Source organism: Canis aureus, chromosome 16 (assembly GCF_053574225.1).
Source record: "Canis aureus isolate CA01 chromosome 16, VMU_Caureus_v.1.0, whole genome shotgun sequence".
NCBI classification, from domain to species: Eukaryota; Metazoa; Chordata; class Mammalia; order Carnivora; family Canidae; genus Canis; species Canis aureus.
Window position 1 is genome coordinate 35,445,509 of NC_135626.1, and position 18,467 is coordinate 35,463,975.

The 18,467-nt window shown below is 39.3% G+C and overlaps 1 protein-coding gene across 5 annotated transcripts in view; it reads left to right on the top strand.

The window, feature by feature from the left end:
* SPOP (speckle type BTB/POZ protein) overlaps window positions 1-18,467 on the top strand; it is a 66,926-nt gene that overhangs the window by 9,537 nt on the left and 38,922 nt on the right. For 2 of the 5 annotated variants that reach the window (XM_077852831.1, XM_077852832.1), the window contains exon 2: window positions 9,455-9,501. The exons of 2 other annotated variants lie outside the window; for them this stretch is intronic. The gene's annotated coding sequence lies outside the window, so the exon portion shown is untranslated. Of the gene's footprint in view, window positions 1-9,454; window positions 9,502-10,873; window positions 11,241-18,467 lie in introns of those variants that run through there. One more of the 5 variants, XM_077852830.1, reaches the window with a different exon arrangement.

Genomic DNA, 18,467 nt, shown 5'->3' on the forward strand with positions numbered 1-18,467 from the left:
AGAAGTATTTGCAAACAGTTGTGCATATTCTTCTCTGATACTACACCAAAACTTGACAGTTGTAGTTTCTTAAAAGTTAAGTTTCAGTATGGAATCTAAAATCTTTGATGTTAGGCAGCCCCGATGGCACAGCGGTTTAGTGCCGCCTGCAGCCCGGGGTGTGATCCTGGAGACCCAGGATCGAGTCCCATGTCGGGCTTCCTGCAAGGGAGCCTGCTTCTCTCTCTGCCTGTGTCTCTGCCTCTCTCTCTCTCTCTCTCTCTTTCTCTGAATAAATAAATAAATAAAATAAATAAATAAATCTTTTAAAAAATAAAAAATAAAAAAAATAAAATCATTGATGTTACTGTTAAGTTAAAATCCATTGGTCTGTCTTGCAGTTTGAATGGGTTTTTCACCTGTTCATGATTTGATAACACGCATTGGTTGTCTGGGAAACATTGGTTCATTGAGTTAGGCAAATTTTCCACATGACACATTTCATAATGCAATATAAAAAAAAATGTTAGGGACTCTTGGATGGCTTAGTCAGTTAAGCAACTGACTCTTGATCTCAGCTCAAGTCTTAATCTCAGGGTGGTGAGTGCAAGCCCTGCATTGGGCTCCATGCAGGGCATGCAACCTGCTTTAAAAAAAACAAATAAAAAGCCCACATTAGTTAATATCATAACCGATCTCATCAGAAAAGTCTGTAAGTATTGGGAATCTGTCAGGAGCTACAAGATTTCCAAAATTCTAATTTTTGATTAAAAGTTCAAATTTTATCAAGAAAATTTATTGCTTTATCAAAACCATTCTTTTTTTTTTTTTTTTTTTTTTTATTTATGATAGTCACACACAGAGAGAGAGAGAGAGAGGCAGAGACACAGGCAGAGGGAGATGCAGGGTCCATGCACCAGGAGCCCGACATGGGATTCGATCCCAGGTCTCCAGGATCACGCCCTGGGCCAAAGGCAGGCGCCAAACCGCTGCGCCACCCAGGGATCCCTCAAAACCATTCTTAAGTGATATTGACTTAAAAGGAGAATCACCAGTACAAGATGGTGAAAGACACCGGACTCTGGTACAGTTTGATGTCATTACCTTGATTTATGCTAAAGCACCAGTAGTTTTACCATTGTTGGTTTTGTATCACTAGTGCAAATGTCAACGCAGTGGAAAAAGGCAAATGATTTCTTAGTAGTATGAAAATAGTTTCAACTTTATGAACTCCTTGAAAGGGACCTCCAGGGATCAGTGGACTACATTTTAGGAACCACAGCCTTATGAGAGGGTGTGAGTAGGGAAACAAAGGCCTATTACTTGAGATACAATAAGTGTTCGTGGTAGAATTTTACTGCATTGTTGCTGCTATTATTTACCATCATTTAACATGATACAGAAATGAATAGAATACTTTAAAAGTTTCAGATTTCTTGTTGAACAGAAATGTTTTCCTAGTTGTGATCATTTTCAAACAGCAGAGTTTAAGGTATCCAGATTTTCAACCAGATATTCTTTCAGGTATGTGATCATCCCATTTTAATATAGCTTATGGGATTTATATCCTTGTAGTAGCACATGCAGCTTAATGTTTTTTTTTTTTCCAGAAGTTGACTACATTAAAAAATATGAAATCCAAAAATTTGGGAAGATCTTGCCTTAGCAGAAAAGGCATAGAAGGGGGGATTAAGGGTGAGAATCTGCCATTCCAGCCTTATGTCTTTTTGATTATTAAAGGTCTTGCTAAAGAGAATATCCCTTCCCCCACCTCCCATCCCCATTTAAACATATTTTATGATGGAAACAGGAGTGGTGGTGTTAACGACTTTATTTCAACAAGTATCTATTGAGTGACTATAAATGAAAGGTTTTGTAAAAGGTAGGGAAGGGATATGTTGTGAAATGAGTGGGGAAGTAAACCAGTATTACATATTGGGGTATTTATAAGAGGAAGGGATCATTCAGTTGGGAAAGCTGGGGTGGGAGTCTGGACTGTCTTCGTGAAGGTTACCTTTGAGTTGGGTTTTGAAGGGTAGGAATTTTAAAGGCTGGAATTTTGATTGGCAGGGATGGGAAGGGAATTCAGGCAGAAGGAACATCATAAGCAAAAATGTGGAGGTGGGGAAATGCAGTGTGTGTTAGTATATGGTGTGTACTGGAAATAATGAACAGTGCGGTGGAACTGAAGCAAAAGAAGCCTGAGATAATAGGAGGTAAAATAGGAGAGAAATTGGTCCAGAACGTGGAAGGTCTTCTATCAAGGCCAGGCATTTAGGCTTTAATGTGGTAAGTGATGGAGAGACTTTGATAGATTTTGATTGAAAAATAACACGCTCAGAGTGTGCTTTCAGAAAATGTATTCAATTTCATTCATTTATTCATTCATTCATTGACTGTTTTTTAAAATAGTTACTCTGAAAAATAAAATAAAATAGTTACTCTGTGCCAGTTAGTCATGAACAACAGCATATACAATGGTGAACCAAATAGAAAATCCTATTCTCATGGAATTTCCCATCTAGGAAAGAAACTTCAGCAAATAAACACAAATGTAATTACAAATTATTAATGAAGGAAAGGAATAAATTACTGTTGGGGAATAATGGGATACTTCGGTCTAGTTGAGGGAATCTGGGAAGGCCCTGCTGAGGGAGCTAAACATTAACTGAGTAGCTCCCTTGTGCTGGATACTCTTTCAAGTACTGGGGATATATAAGGAACATAACAGACAAAAGTCCCAGCTCTCATGAAGTGCATATTCAGGCAGTAAATAAGGTAAATAAATTATGTGGTATGTTAAAAGGCAGTATGTCCCAAGGAGGAAAATAAAGCCTAAGAAAGAGTTAGGGTATGTTGGGGTGGATGTGGAGGTTGCAGTATTAAGTGGAATGGCTATGAAATGTCTCACTAAAGCACTACAGAGGTGATATTTGAGTAAATTATCTGTAGAAGCTGCCAGAGCTCTAGGCAGAGGGAATAGCAAAGGCAAAAGCCATGAGGAATGATGCACCTGGTGTGTTCAAGGAGCAAGCACGGAGGCCAGTGTGGCTGGAGTTAAGTGAGCAAGAGAAAAAGTAGAAGTGAGGGCAGAGAGGTTAGTGGGAGTCCAGAACCTGCAGAACAGTGGTTCTGTCCCATAACTGCCTCTTAGAGTTACCTGAAGAGCTCTTAAATATCTGGGTGCCTGGGCTGCACCTCATACCACTTAAATAAGAACCTTTGCAGGTGGGACTCAGTGGCAGAGGCAATGGAGAAGAGTAGATGGATTTGAAAAGTATGTTAAAGAAAGAATCCATTTAATTATAGATTGGTTGTGAGGGTTGAGGAAGAAGAGTGTCAAGACTGACTCCCAGCTTTCTGGCTCAAGCAGTTGGATGTGTAGAGGTGCCGCTTACTGAGATGGGAGTGGGAGATAAGAATGGGAGGGGCAAGTGTGGGTTTTGGAGGGAAGATTAGAAATCAGGAGTTCAATTTTAGACATGTTAAATTTGAGATGCGAACATGGCTAAGTATAAATATGTTAGGTAGGCAGATATATGAGTGGGGCTTGAAGTGAAGTCAGAACTTGAGGTAATAAATTTGTATATCATGTGCTTACGATGGTCTTAGAAGTATCTAAATGACATCACATAGGATAGATTTGATGGAAAGAACTAGAGGTGTGGAAACTGGTTAGCCTGTTCCAGCAACTTGCACAGGGAATGGTGCTAGTGTGAACTGGGAGAAAAGAAAGTGAGTTGGAGATTTGAGACCCTGGGGAGCCTTGAAGGGGTGGAGGTGGATAGTAGGCCAGGAATGCAAGACAGCTTTGAGATACCAAGCCTGGCTGAATGATCGGTCTGTTAGCAGATATAAAATAGTCAGGAGGAGCTGCTTTGGAAAAAAAGATAGTTTGGCTTTGCATGTATTGACATTTAGGAGAGGCTGCCTAGCAGGCACACAGTTGAATCTATTGCCCTGGGTTTTCGAAGAGCAGATGAGGCTTGAAAGATAGATCTAGGTCTCATTTATATAAAATTGATTCACCGTGGGAGCGGCAAACTTTATGAAAATAAACATCCAAAGTCTCTATCATAACTTCTTTGGTCCTCTGTGGTGTGGTTCCTGCCTATCTCATGTACGCTGTTTTCCTTTGTTTGTTGTGATCAAGTCGCCCTGGCTTTCTTTTTATTTTTCCAATATATCCAGCTAAGTCCTCCTTCAGGGCTTTTGTACCTCTTCATCTTGATTCTTCTTTTCCACTTGGTAAAGGGAATAGGTGTTCAGGAAAAAAATTTCGGAAGTTGGTATCTGGGGAGTAGAGAATATTCCAAGAGATCCTGGCTTGGGTAGAGAGTGTGGGTGAGCATCTGAAGTAGAATGGTGGTGGGAGCCATAGACCGTTGGGGTTCTGTTGACACCAAGACACCGAGCACCATGCTGGTCTTATGTACTGCAGGACTCCAATCTGTTGACCAGAAAGGCTCAGTCAGTGGTAGTTCCCTTCACGTTGGTGATCTGATGGTGGAGTAGTGATGGAGAGATGGTTGTCCTTTCAACATGAGACTCGATCCCGGGTCTCCAGGATCACACCCCAGGCTGCAGGCGGCGCCAAACCGCTGCGCCACCCGGGCTGCCCTGTCCTTTGAAATATAACTTGACTTGATAACCTGACTGATTGCCCTCCTGTCACCACTTACGGAAATGTCCTCTGTGTAGGTGAAAAACTTCCTTCAGTGAAAACTGCTGGTAAATTATTTCAGAAACTTCTGGCTTGAAGAAACACATGAAAACAGCAGGGAAATGAGTTACATGTTGATTTTGATGCATTGTTAGGGACTGTACTGCTTCTCACGAGCTGGTGCATCACTCCTTAAGTGGTAGTGACAGTAGTAAATGTGAGTAATGCACCATACACACAAGCCTTTGGAAAGAGATGTATGTAATTGCAAAATCTATACTGTATTTTTATTCAGAATGAAAAGATTTGCTGATTTTAAATAATAAGAAATATTTTTCTGATACTTTTTCTGATTTTAAAATAATAGGGAATAGAAAAAAAAAACCCAAACTTAAAAACATTGCATGTCACTAAAAATAATCTTTTAAAATAACTACATAGAATTCTACATAGAGTTTTTTTTTTTTTTTTAAAGATTTATTTATTTACTCAGAGAGAGAGAAAGGCAGAGACACAGGCAGAGACAGAAGCAGACTCCATGCAGGAAGCCCGCTGTGGGACTCGATCCCGGGTCTCCAGGATCACACCCCAGGCTGCAGGAGGCGCCAAACCGCTGCACCACCAGGGCTGCCCAGAGTTTTTTTTTTGTATGAATGCCTCATATTTGGTCAATTCCCTACAAATGAACTTCCTTTTTCTCTAATTTTTGCTTATAAATTATGCTCTGATGAGCATCCTTATACATAAATATTTATACATGATCAGATCAATTTGTTAGGATGGATTCTGGAAGTGGAATTGTGTGTTAAGGGGTATGCAGTGTTCCATTTTGTCTTAATTATTTTTCTGATACTTTTATAGTTGGATATTTAAACAGCATTAAAGAACATTTTAATAAAGGAAAGAATCTATTAATTTGGTAGCCATTTTCCTCTTTCCATCTGATAAGTTTTGTTTCTTAAATACCCAGTTTTAGGTCTTACCAGACCTACCTAAAGAGAATTTGGGAGTAGGGAAAGACATACACAGAAGAATTATAGTACTCTGCATACTATGTTAATTATCAGGTAAGGGTTCTAAGTAATCTTTGTTAACTGCCAAGAAAGTGTCAGTAAGTATGATAGGAATTCAGAGGGAATTAGGGTGATCAGGAAAGACTTCAAGGCAATATGGAACTTGACCTGGATCCAGAAGGATAATATTCAAATAAGAGGTAGGAGAATATTCCTGGCTTTCAGAATGGTGTGACCAGATTTAAGGAAGCCACATGAGTGTGTATGAGCTGACACATAGGCTATAGTCTAACCAACAACTAGAGAGCAGGGTTCATGTGGTGGTGTAGTGGAGAGGCTTGTGTGGGAGTTAAGTTATATTCCAGAGGACTGATTTTATTCTGAGCACATCTGAAGTTGTTCAGCATGGAACTAGAAGATAGAGCAGATACATAGATGTGGCCCAATTTAAACAATGCATTAAACTCTCTCTTTTTTTTTACAAGAGGTTTAGAAGAAATTTACTTACATAAGTGTATTATTTAAATAATGAACTTTCTATAGATCTTAAAAGTTCTCATCACAAGAAAAAATTTTCTAACTATGTGATGATGGACATTAACATTGATCATTTTGTAGTATTACACATATATTAAATCATTATGTTGTGCACCTAAAGCTAATACACTCTTACATGTCAATTATATCATAAATAAATACGTGAACTTCCCAGTATTTAAATATTATGTAGTTTCACAGATATGTTGCAACTTTGTAGATCTCCATTTCTTCTATAAAACCAAAGAGTTCAGACAAGGTGGTTGCTGAAGTACTTTCTGGTGCTGAGATTGCTATGTAACCATTCAAGAATACCTTGATTTGGGCAGCTCGGATGGCTCGGCGCTGCATTCAGCCCAGGGTGGGATCCTGGAGTCCGGGGATCGAGTCCCATGTTGGGCTCCCTGCATGGAGCCTGCTTCTCCCTCTGCCTGTGTCTCTGCCTCTCTCTCTCTCTGTGTCTCTCATGAATAAATAAATGTTTAAAAAAAAAAAAGAATACCTTGATTTTATGACATAAATTCGTCTGCAGTTAGGCTGATACCCACTCCTAGCTCCTTAGGCATAATAATGTACCCCCACATCTTTGAGAGCAAAAATCTTCAGCTGGATGATTGTCTCCTGGCTCCTCAGGTCTAGAATGATTCACCTTTGGAAATTCAGTTGTTCTCACCTTTTATTTCTGAGTGACATTTAGAGATTTTTGTTCAAAAGAATTTTGTGGCCAAGATTGAGCCTCAAGAGGATGCTGGGAGGTTGAGAGGGATTATTATATAATAATAGTTTTAAATGATCTTCCTGTTATTATCCATAGGAATTTATTTTATGCTGGCCTCCTTTTATTTTGAAATCACTCCCATGATGACTTTAATGTATGGCCATGCTATGTAAATACATTTTATTAGTAGTAAAATGGTAAGGATTTATTTTTTACTCTTTGTTTTGAATTGCATAACAGCACTTTTTACCTCTTTTTGTATGGATAATTGAGAACTGACTAGTACTTTTTTAAACTCAGAGACTTCCTATTTAAACTGTACAGTCATCACAGGGTATTGTATAGAAGTGTTGAATCACTATATTGTACACCTGAAATTAATATAACACTGTATGCTAACTGGAATTAAAATAAAACTTAAGGGATCCCTGGGTGGCTCAGTGGTTTACCGCCTGCCTTCGGCCCAGGGCGTGATCCTGGAGTCCCGGGATCGAGTCCCACATCAGGCTCCCTGCATGGAGCCTGCTTCTCCCTCTGCCTGTGTCTCTGCCTCTCTTTTTCTCTCTGTGTACTCTCATGAATAAATAAATAAAATCTTGAAAAAAAAATAAAATAAAACTTAAAATGCACAATCAGGTTCCCAGCTATTAGATGCCTTCCACCTAGCATCCCATTCTTTTCACTAAACTGTACTGTGTTTGACTAAAATGTTGTATTTCAGAGAGAACCAAGGTAAGATGTTGTAAAGTGACCAACTAGCTCTTCTGATAAGCCCTCTCAGGATTCGTTTAATGTGATGGGGTCTTCAAGATTCAGGATACATTCTGAAGTTTTACAAGTAAACTGTTTCTTTAGTGTCACCAGAGTTGACTGGTCTCAGGGAAAAGTGGCTAAACAAACTCACAAGGGGTTGACAAATAAACCAGCATGCCATTTGATTCATTCATTCATTCATTTTGGGGAGGGGAGGCAGAGGGAGAGAGAGAATCTTTTTTTTTTTTTTTAATTTCTTTTTATTGGAGTTCAATTTGCCAACATACAGCATAACACCCAGTGCTCATCCCATCAGGTGCCCCCCTCAGTGCCCCATCACCCAGTCACCCAACCCCCTGCCCACCTCCCTTTCCATCACCCCTTGTTCGTTTCCCAGAGTTAGGGGTCTCTCATGTTCTGGCACCCTCCCTGATCTTTCCCACTCATTTGGGAGAGAGAGAATCTTAAGCAGGCTCCATCCCCAGGGTGGAGCTTGATCTCCCAACCCTGAGATCATGACCTGAGCTGAAATCAAGAGTTGGGATACTTAATAATCCACCCAGGCACCCAAGAATGCCATTTTATTAATTTTCATTGAAGGGTGGTCTTTTCCATGACCTAGAAAACTGTCTGTTTAGTCCTGTAGTGTCTACTTCCTGTAGTGTCAAGGTATTATTAGCAAAAACTAATAGCTAATGTTTACTGAGGACTTACTGTGTCGCAGGCACTGCTTCAAGCATTTTACGTATATATAAGTCATTTGATCTTCATAATAACCTTACAAAGGAAGTATTCTTACCAGTATTTAACTGGTGAGGAGTCTGAGCCACAGAGGTTTTTTTTTTATTAACTTGCCTGAGATCATGTAACTAGTAACTACTGTGTGGTATTAAGCAAAAGGTCACTTGGTAAGCCTAGAATCTTAGCAAAGGGAAGTAAAAATCCTCGAGGCGGTTTTATCTGGATCTTGATATAGTCACTCATTCCTTTTTAAAGCATTTATTAAGCACCTACTGTTTGCTGGATATTGCCTAGACACCAGGCTTACCGAGGTCAGTACCACAGTTGAGTGCTGCCCTCCTGGGACTGAGTCTAGTGACAAAGACAGGTAATCAGAGCAGCAAGAGATTTGCACGTTGAAAGCAAAGAGGAAAAGCATTTAAATTCTACTTGGAGAGATTGGAGTAGATGTTTACAGAGGTGGAGGAAAGGCCTTTTGGGTAGAGGAAACACTTTATGCAAAGATGTGCCAAACACTAGCTTATTCTGCAGGAATGAAACAAGAAAGTGTTGCATTAATTATGATAATGCTGCAGTATAATAATGTCCTGAACTAATTAAGCTGTTGGTTGTGGGGATTAAGAGAAACAAATGGGTTTGAAAAAAATTTCTGAGATAAAATTGACAAGACGTGGTGATTGACTAAATTGGGGGGTGGGAAGTGGAGGTACAGGTAGTGAGAGAGACTGGGGAGTTAAGGCTAACTCCACTACGTCTGGTTTGAGCACTGGGTGGATGGTAGGATCATTCAAGACGATCAGGCTTTGAGGGGAGGATGGGCTTTCATTTTGGACCTGCTGAGTTTAAGATGCCTATGAGATAGCCATGTGATGTTGACCAGCAGGAAGCTGGTTTGCAGTGGAGAAGAGATAGGCATGTACATGGTGACTAAAGCCATGGGAAGTCATGAAATGGGGGCACTTGTAGGGATGTAGATTAGCTAGAAGGCAGGAGCAAAAGTGGAGGGGGGCAATATTCCTGTTTTCAGTAAATCCTTGTTTAAATTTTTAGGTCCTGTGTTGTCTGCTTTTGACTTGGTAGAAATCTTGTTTTTTGAAGTAAGTGTCTTAATTCTTTTACCTATGGTGGTTATCTTAAAATTTATACAAAAACTGTGTTGTATTTTGATTGCAGTGGTGCTTACATGTGATTTTTGTCAAAATTCACAGAGTGTACACAAAAAGTTCAATTTTACTGCATATAAAAACTGTAAAAAAAAAAAAAAAGAGAGAGAGAAGGAAAGGTGCATCCAGAGTTTGGATCCTTTTTTTTTGGGGGGGGGAGGGGTGTTTGGATCCTTTTAAAAGGATCTGGTTAGAGCTTTTTATAATGCCAAAACCTCATCTTAACGAATTTCTCTAAACTTTGTCTCCAGTTCCTTAACCAAGCTCACAAATACTAAAATGGATGGATTTAAATGTATCCATTCTTCTCTTACTGGATTATCACTTCTGGAAAGCAGAGAGGCAAGAAAAGAGCTGAAGAATCTACATACTGGATAGTGAGCACAGTTCTGACTCCAGTCTCCGAACTACCCACCGCCCCCACCCCCGCCTATAAACTGTGAATGATTTCACTGTAAATGTCTATAGTGCTTTTTAAAATAAACAATTTTTTTTCTTTTTTTTTTTTTTTTTAAGATTTTATTTATTCATGACAGAGAGAGAGAGGCAGAGAGGCAGGGACATAGGCAGAGGGAGAAGCAGTCTCCATGCAGGGAACCCGACGTGGGACTCTATCCCGGGTCTCCAGGATCACACCCTGGGCCGAAGGCGGCACTAAACCGCTGAGCCACTGGGGCTGCCCATAATTTTTTCTTTTTGAATAAGTTCCCATCTCCTTCAAGTATTGTAAGGATTGGAATAGAGATCATAATTTCATTCCAGAATAAAGAATTAGGATAACAGTATCATTTTTATTGTCAACTCTAAAGATATTCTGAATTAGCTAAATTAACATCAGTTATGAAAAGTCAGAGTTCATAGACATGAGATATTTATTGCAGTGATTGGGTTAATTCTAAGTGGAAGTCTCAAGGTCATTGGACATCAGATTTTGACCATTTATTATGCAACAGTAGAAAAATAAGACCCTCCCTTTCTCCACTAGGCTGCCTCGACTATTGTGCCTTGTTTAGAGTGCATGTGCATTAAAAGCTGATTACAGTGGGGAAAAAAAAACAAACTACTTACTTTGGAAGTTATTTGTATTACATGATCTGATTGGATAAACTTTTGTGGCAAGGATGGGCAGTAACCAATAAATACGTACTTGTATTCCCAGACTGTCTGTAGCCAATCATAAGCCATTGCTTTCTCTTAGGTCATAGTAGTCTGCCATTCAACATAGCAACTCAACCAAATGCTGCTTTAGTTTGTTTTTGACAGTATGTGCAAGCTCAGTATTAAATTGAATGTCTTTGGATTTGATTTTTGGATTAGTTTCAAGTAGTCATTTGTTTTTCTGTCCTTGATTCATTGCCACTTAATACCAATCTCAAATCCAAGAAACAGATTCTTGTGTGTCTTGGAAACAGTAGATTGCAGTGAAGGACGTAATTATTTCGTCTCAGTCTGAGGTCTGCCTCTTCAATTATGTAATTAGAATATTTGTTTTTGTTTGGTTTATAATTTTTATTTGAAAACTCTTAACCTAAAATTTTTATCTACTAAGCTATGAACTTCAGTCTGGTAGATGGGACATTGAACTCCATTAGGTAGAATTTGCCAGCACCTAGAAGATTTTAATTTTTCTTCAGCTGCAATCTTAAAGGGCTGACCAATCATAGGCCTTACAGGTAAGGGCTTCTTTATTAGTAGTAGAATTTGCGGACCTCTCGCATGATTTTTTTTAGTGTCATGGGCAGGACCCTTGCCAGGTAACCCTTGTGTTTGACTCTGCATCCCATTTAGTTCAACTCCTCCTCCCTTTCCCAGTTGATGCCTCATTGGATACTGAACTATCTGCTCTAAGTCCAGTGTCTGTAGTTGGGCCCCATTGATCATTTGTGGTGTATTCAGAGCAAGGGCTGAGAAAACCACTCTCTTTTTTTAAACTCTCACTTTGAAAGAAATGCTTCTGGCTCTCAGTGTAGGATGTGCTGTGCTTGGTTAGTTTTGTATGTAGGCCTTGATTCTGAGTGCTTCAGATTGGTGCTTAAGATTGTGAGGTTTTCTTTTGTGTTTTGTTTTTTAGTGATCCTCTGATAATATAAAAAACTGGCAATTTCTTAAGAGATTTAGTGTTGGGTATGGTTGGTTTACTTGAGTGAGGAGAGGAGAGAATGTGTTGGGAATAATCTCATAGTAGGTGTTCCTAAATTGTATTTTCCCAGTGTTCTTATAAAATTAGGAGGAGCTCCTGCCAAAAACAAAGTATACTGCATTAGATATACTGCATTTTCCTGACTCTAAAATAAAAAGGTTTTTTTTTTCATATTTCAGTGTAACACAAAAGTATTTTTTGTTTTTTTCTCTAGAATGTAGAATGTGACAGCATACTACAATTGAAGATGTAATACTGATAATTATAGGAAAGTAAAATGAGAACTTTTGTATATATTTATTATGTTTTTAGAAATACATGTGCTCCCCCCATACATGTGCATATACACACACTATAAAAGTCACTTGATATTTAGGTGGTCCTTTGTAAATACTTCCTACTAAACTAAAATGGTAATTTTCAAAGTGGATGAATACTTTAAAAATACATCAAGAGTTGCTTCCTATATGCTTTATTAGCAGTTTTATCACCTTTGGAATCATATACTATCCCATTTAATTTGAGAATAAATAGTTAAATTCATAGGGATCCTTTGCCAGTGACAAAGATAAGGAACTAAATTGACCTCACTGTGTTGATAAACCTCTCTAGGTGAAAATAGCCAGATTATATGTGAAGGAATTGAGCTGTACATGTCATTAAATCCACAACCCGATCTAAAAGCTACATGTTCTTGGGATTCATAGACTCTGCAGTACATACAAGTTGCTCACCTATGCTCCTTTTGCTTCCCACCTGAAATTTACTTTTCTATCAATATCTTCTTACACCTCAAGGAAACAGCAACACTTAAATCTTTTTTTTTTTTTAAGATTTTATTTATTGGGCAGGGGGTTGGGGTGACTGGATGATGGGCACTGAGGGGGGCACTTGGGATGAGCACTGGGTGCTATGCTAAATGTTGGCAAATTGAACTCCAATAAAAAATAAATAGAAGAAAAAAATATTTTATTTATTTATTCATGAAAGACACAGAGAAAGAAAGGCAGAGGCAGAAGCAGAGGGAGAAGTAGGCTCCAGGCAGGGAGCCCGATGCGGGACTCGATCCTGAGACTGCGGATCACGCCCTGAGCCAGGGGCAGGTGCTCAACCACTGAGTCACCCAGGTGTCCCAGCACTTAAATCTTACAAACAAAAAAGTACCACATATCATGTTTGCTATATTTTTATTTGAAGTTGTTTACTTAATTCATAAAAGATATTTCTGACCCTTTTTTTTTTTTTGTCTAAGTCTCACTGGTTCTTTTTGTTTGTTTTTCTGTCTTTGGCCATGATGAGTATCTGTCCAGTGGATAGATGCTCAAAGATGCAAGGAATCTGGCAATCATTGGGGGAGTGTGTACAACATTTGTAGGGCAATTTGGCATTATCTATCAAAATAAACAGTGTACAGGCTCTTGGGCTTGCTTGCATATATGTTCAGATACACTTGTTTGCTAGGTTGTTTGCTGTAGCATACACTTGGAAACCACATATCAGGGTACACTGGAATTGTTTGCAACCTTTAGAAAGAATAGGTCTATGTGTGCCTCTAGGAAACATGAATATGTGTGTGCACGCTCGCGTGTGTGTGTTTGTTGGTACATGCCCCCTTTTGATTTTGTACGTTTTTTGGATTTGTTTCTGAAGCTACAAAACAGTGGTTGTCTTTAGGCTTTAGAAAGAGGGATTTGGGTATCTGGAAGGAAGCTTTTACTTTTCATTCATAGCTTTCTATAGCTTTTGAATTATTTGTACCGTATTTGTATTGATTTTAGTTTTCAGAAACCATATATGAAGATTGGCAGATATGATTTTTTAAAGATTTATTTGAGAGAGAGTGCAAGTGGAGGGAGGGGCAGAGAAAGAGAATCCTCAAGGAACCCCGTGCTGAGGGCAGAGCCTGACACAGGTATCTGTCCCTTGACTCATGAGATCATGACCTGAGCCAAAATCAAGAGTCAGACACTCAACTGACTATGCTGGTGTCCCAAGGCAGATATAATTTTAACTTTATTTCTAGAGGGGCATAGACTTGTGCTCTGAGAGAGACCTTGGACAGTCATCCTCAATTTAAGGCTGAGAAAACTCAGATTTAGGAAAGCATCTAGAAAGCCTGCACTAGAATTTGGGTCCCAAGGACAGCAGAAGCTTATGAATATATTGACTTGTTCTATTCTTATTCTATTTATCTAACTGATGTCCATTTCTCATTGTGAAGAATTGATTTTGGAAGACCCAATAAAATGTTGACCTTTAGTAAGATAGTTCTTAAGGTAACTAGCTCTGGCAGTAAAGATAAAGTGATAGTGGTAACTTTTACCCACATTTTGTAACTTTAGAGGCCCAGTCCCTTAAAAGTGAAATTATATATGAGTTCTGTAAGCTTTTAATATTTGAATGTTAATTTGTCCAGAGCTTCCCTGTTTAATTTGAATACCTCACTGACTCTTCTAGAGTTTTCATTTTTATTTATTTTTTAAAGATTTTATTTATTTATTCAAGAGAGACACAGAGAGGCAGAGGCATAGGCAGAGAGAGAAGCAGGTTCTGTGCAGGGAACCCGATGTAGGACTCGATCCCAGGACCTCAGGATCACGCCCTGGGCAGAAGGCAGATGCTCAACTGCTGAGCCACCCAGGCATCCTTCTTCTAGATTTTTTAAATTGGTTTTACTGAATTTTCATTCTCTCTGGTATCCAGGGGTGAATAGATGAAGAAATTATTTTTGTGATTCAAAAGGGCTTGCTATTTAAAGGCAAAGTGTACTGTAAAAGATAGTAGGAGAATTGTTTAAAGGAAGAAAACTTATATATTAAGGAGAAGCTCTCAGTTCTTGAAAGTCTGAGCAGTTCTTCTTTTAACTCTGAGTCTTGGGATCCCTGAGTAGCTCAAAGGTTTGGCGCCTGCCTTCAGCCCAGGGCGTGATCCTGGAGACCTGGGATCGAGTCCCGCGTTGGGCTTCCTGCGTGGAGCCTGCTTCTCCCTCTGCCTGTGTCTCTGCCTCTCTCTGTGTTTCTCATGAATAAATAAATCTTAAAAACAAAACAAAACAAAACAAAACCTCTGAGTCTTTTTCCTGGCTTTTCAAGGCCAGAAAGATTTTCTACTTTATTCAAACTAAGCAGAGGTGCCTGGATGGCTCAGTTGGTTAAGCATCTGACTCTTGATTCTAGCTTTCAGCTCAGGTCATATCTCAGGGTCATGATCTCAAGCCCTGGGGCGGGGTGGGGGGGGTTGTTCTGCACTCAGCAGAGAATCTCCTGGAGATTCCCTCTTTCTTCTGCTTCTCCTTCTGCACCATTCCCCACTTGCACTTGCACTCTCTCTCTTTCTAAAATAAATCTTTAAAAAAAAAAAAAAAACAAAGAAATTGGTAATGTTAAGGCTAGTAGTTCAACATGGGACTGGAAATATTCAATGAATATTTTTTATAGTTGATTGACTCTAGGGCTCCAGCAATAGAAACATATTTACTAATGTTAAGATTAGTTGTTAGGGGATTCCTGGGTGACTCAGTAAGTTAAGTGTCTGCCTTTGGCTCAGATCCTGATCTCAGGGTGCTGAGATCGAGCCCCATGTCAGGCTCCAGTCTGCTTCTCCTTCTCCCTCTCCCTCTGCTCCTCCTTCCTGCTTGTGCTTGTGTGTGCTCTCTCTCTTTCTCAACTAAAACCTTAAAAAAAAAAGAAAATATCTTGAGGATCAGAGTCAAATCATGTCTGTGCAGTTTTAATCAGTAAAGGTTTGGTTGAATTAAAAGGGAAAAGAGGCTCATTAGAGGGCCAAGAACAAATAGAGTGGCAATTTTATGTAATCCCACACCCTTAGGGAGGAATCCAATCTGTATAGCCATGTTATTAGCTTTGTTGTTGTTAATGTAGACTGAGCAATGGAAGTGGATAGTCTGACAGTTGACTGAATTCGAACAACCACATGAGGTAAGACTGGATTGCTAGACTGGAGGATGTCAATGGTAGATGTGTTTGCTGCTCTGTTTCTAGTATCCTTTCTAATAATGGAGACCAATTAGAAACCAGTTAACACCATTTCAGGCAAGAGAAAACTACGTGGAGCCCAGGTGGCTCAGTGGTTTAGCGCCACCTTCACCCAGGGCAGGATCCTGGGGACCCGGGATCAAGTCCCACGTTGGGCTCCCTGCATGGAACCTGCTTCTCCCTCTGCCTGTGTCTCTGCCTCTCTCTCTCTCTCTCTGTGTCTGTCATGAATAAATAAATAAAATCTTTAAAAAATACATAGAAATGGATAAATGTGGAATGTGTTAGGAAGCAAGCATGCTGACAGGACTTGCTGATAAATGGGAACCCTAGGAAAAGAGGGTTTTTGGCTTGAGCAATTAGGTAGAACAGGGTGCTGTTTAGTATTTTAGTCATGGTAGACATCTCAAATAAATATTAAGGAATGGTAGAAATTGTGCTTTTTAATTCTGTTAGCTTATGGCAATGGAGAGAGCTCTCGGGGAGAGATGCTGGTTTTTTGGAAACTCAGGCTAGAAAATTACTCTGGTATGTTAGAACACTAGACATTTTATTTAAAAAAATTAATGACAGTTAGATGCTAAAGTATAGAAAGTCATTCTTAAAGTATTAGGACATATGATTTGTTCCCAGGGTCCAACCTTGAAAGCAGGCATGAGCCTATCAATGATTAGCCCTGGTCTCCCTTAATAATGGTGCTCAGAATTAGTTAGAAAAAGAGCATACTTTTCAACAGTGTTGCCACTTGAAAATGAAGTGGGAATTGAAAACTAGGGTATAAAAATGTATCTTCTATCAGATATTTTTCCATTTCCTACATGTTGACTAAAAGACCCATACCTGACGGAAGAATCACTTAGTCATAGGAATGATAAAGTTTTGGATTAGGAGAACTCCAAGAGTTGAGTTCTGAACTCAGATCTCTTCATAGCCATGTGACCATGACCTTTGAGCTTCTGTTTCCTTATTTGTAAAATATTTGCCCCACATGCCTCATGGAGCTGTTAAAAGTCCCAAATAAGATCTTAAATACTTTAGAGACTGAAGCAGTGACTGATGTTTGTGAGGAAATGGTTATATAGGCACATTTAACACAGGATGACCTCAGAAGGCCTTTTAACAAAGACCAAGAGGATGGGGAAGTAGTGCCGTGGGTCACGCTCTGTTGTGAATCTTGAGGCTGTGGTTTCCACTAGGTTGTCATACCTAACTGTATGGACCTATTTATTCTCAGTGGTCTTACAATTCTTAACCAAAATGCCTTATGAAACAGTCGGCCCCAGATACATTTCAATACTATAAAGATAATAAAACATAAAAGAAATTTTGGTTTTGCTGTCTTATTTGGTAGTTGAAGCTGTATTGCTGTATTCCTGGCCTTCATGCCAAAATGAAAGGCAGCAAAATATGGTTAGTATTTTTTACTTTAAGTTTTCTCCCCTTTAGCTGACCTTTAGGCTCTGGCATGGGATTTCGTTTGGTTTATTTGGGAGTATCTTTTCCTTAAGAAGTGAAAAGTATAAATATGCCAGAGGCTTACTAGTATATGAAAGCAGCTGTTGGTCAGCAAGAGAATGGAAGGGGAAAAAAAAGGATTGGGGATGGCAAAAAGCAAAGGAAGAGGGAGGAAAAATGTAATTAAAAGCGGAGAAAAAGCTTCAATCATTTCAAAAAGTCTCAAGTTTCCTTTAAAAAAAAAATATGTCTTTGAGTTCAGGCACAAAAATTTGAGGTGATTACAAAAGGAGGGATTAATCCTTTGAGGGGAATGAATAAAATTAGGGAAGACTGGAAGACAGAGCTTCAGGAGGTTAGATCATAAGATGGTGGAGAGGAAAGAGAAGGTCCTTTGTGGAAACGTGGCAGATTTATAAGGATATGCAATCTCTGAAGATAGGCTGGATTGCTGTATTAGTTGTGTGTAAAATGTGTTTTATTGGGGTGCCTGGGTGGCTCAGTTGTTTAGGTGTCTGTTGATTTCAGCCCAGGTCATGATCCTCAGGGTCATGAGACTGAGCCCCATGTGGGGCTCCATGCCCAACGCTTAAGCTTCTCTGTCTCTTCTCCCCCAACTCCCCCTGGCCTCATGCTCGCTCTCACATATGCTTTTTCTCTCTCCAAAATAAATAAAAATAAAACAAAATGTGCTTTCTTGCTGAGATATATGAAGTCAGCCTCTTCCTCCCTCTGCTTAAGTAAGCCCAGTGCTATGTAATTCTGGTCAACTGGAAAAAGTATTTTTACCAACAAGAGCTAGTTTTTTCATTGTTGAGAATATCTGGACTGAATTCACTGGCCTTTTTTTTTTTTTTTTTTTAGACTACATTATTGTCTAAGAGATTTCTCTGATGTCGTTTTTAAAAAATCTTTTCTAATTTACTTTTCCTTCTGAATTCATGGTTTTTGAAACTTTTTTTTTTAAAAGGCAAACAAAAAGTGGAGAGATTTTGACAAACTTCTCTAGCTGAAGTCCCCTATTTACTTTTTCTGTTCTTTTTCCCCACCCTCACTCCCTAGAGACAGCCTATTATCATGAATTTATTTCTTTATTTATTTTTATAGATTTAAAAAATTTTATTTATTCATGAAAGACACAGAGAGAGGTAGAGACACAGGCAGAGGGAGAAGCAGGCTCCCTGGAGGGAGCCCATGGGACTCGATCCCAGGTCTCCAGGATCACACCCTGGGCTGAAGGCGGCGCTAAACCACTGAGCCACCCGGGCTGCCCTATTATTTTGAATTTAGTGTGCATTTGCAGTGCAGTG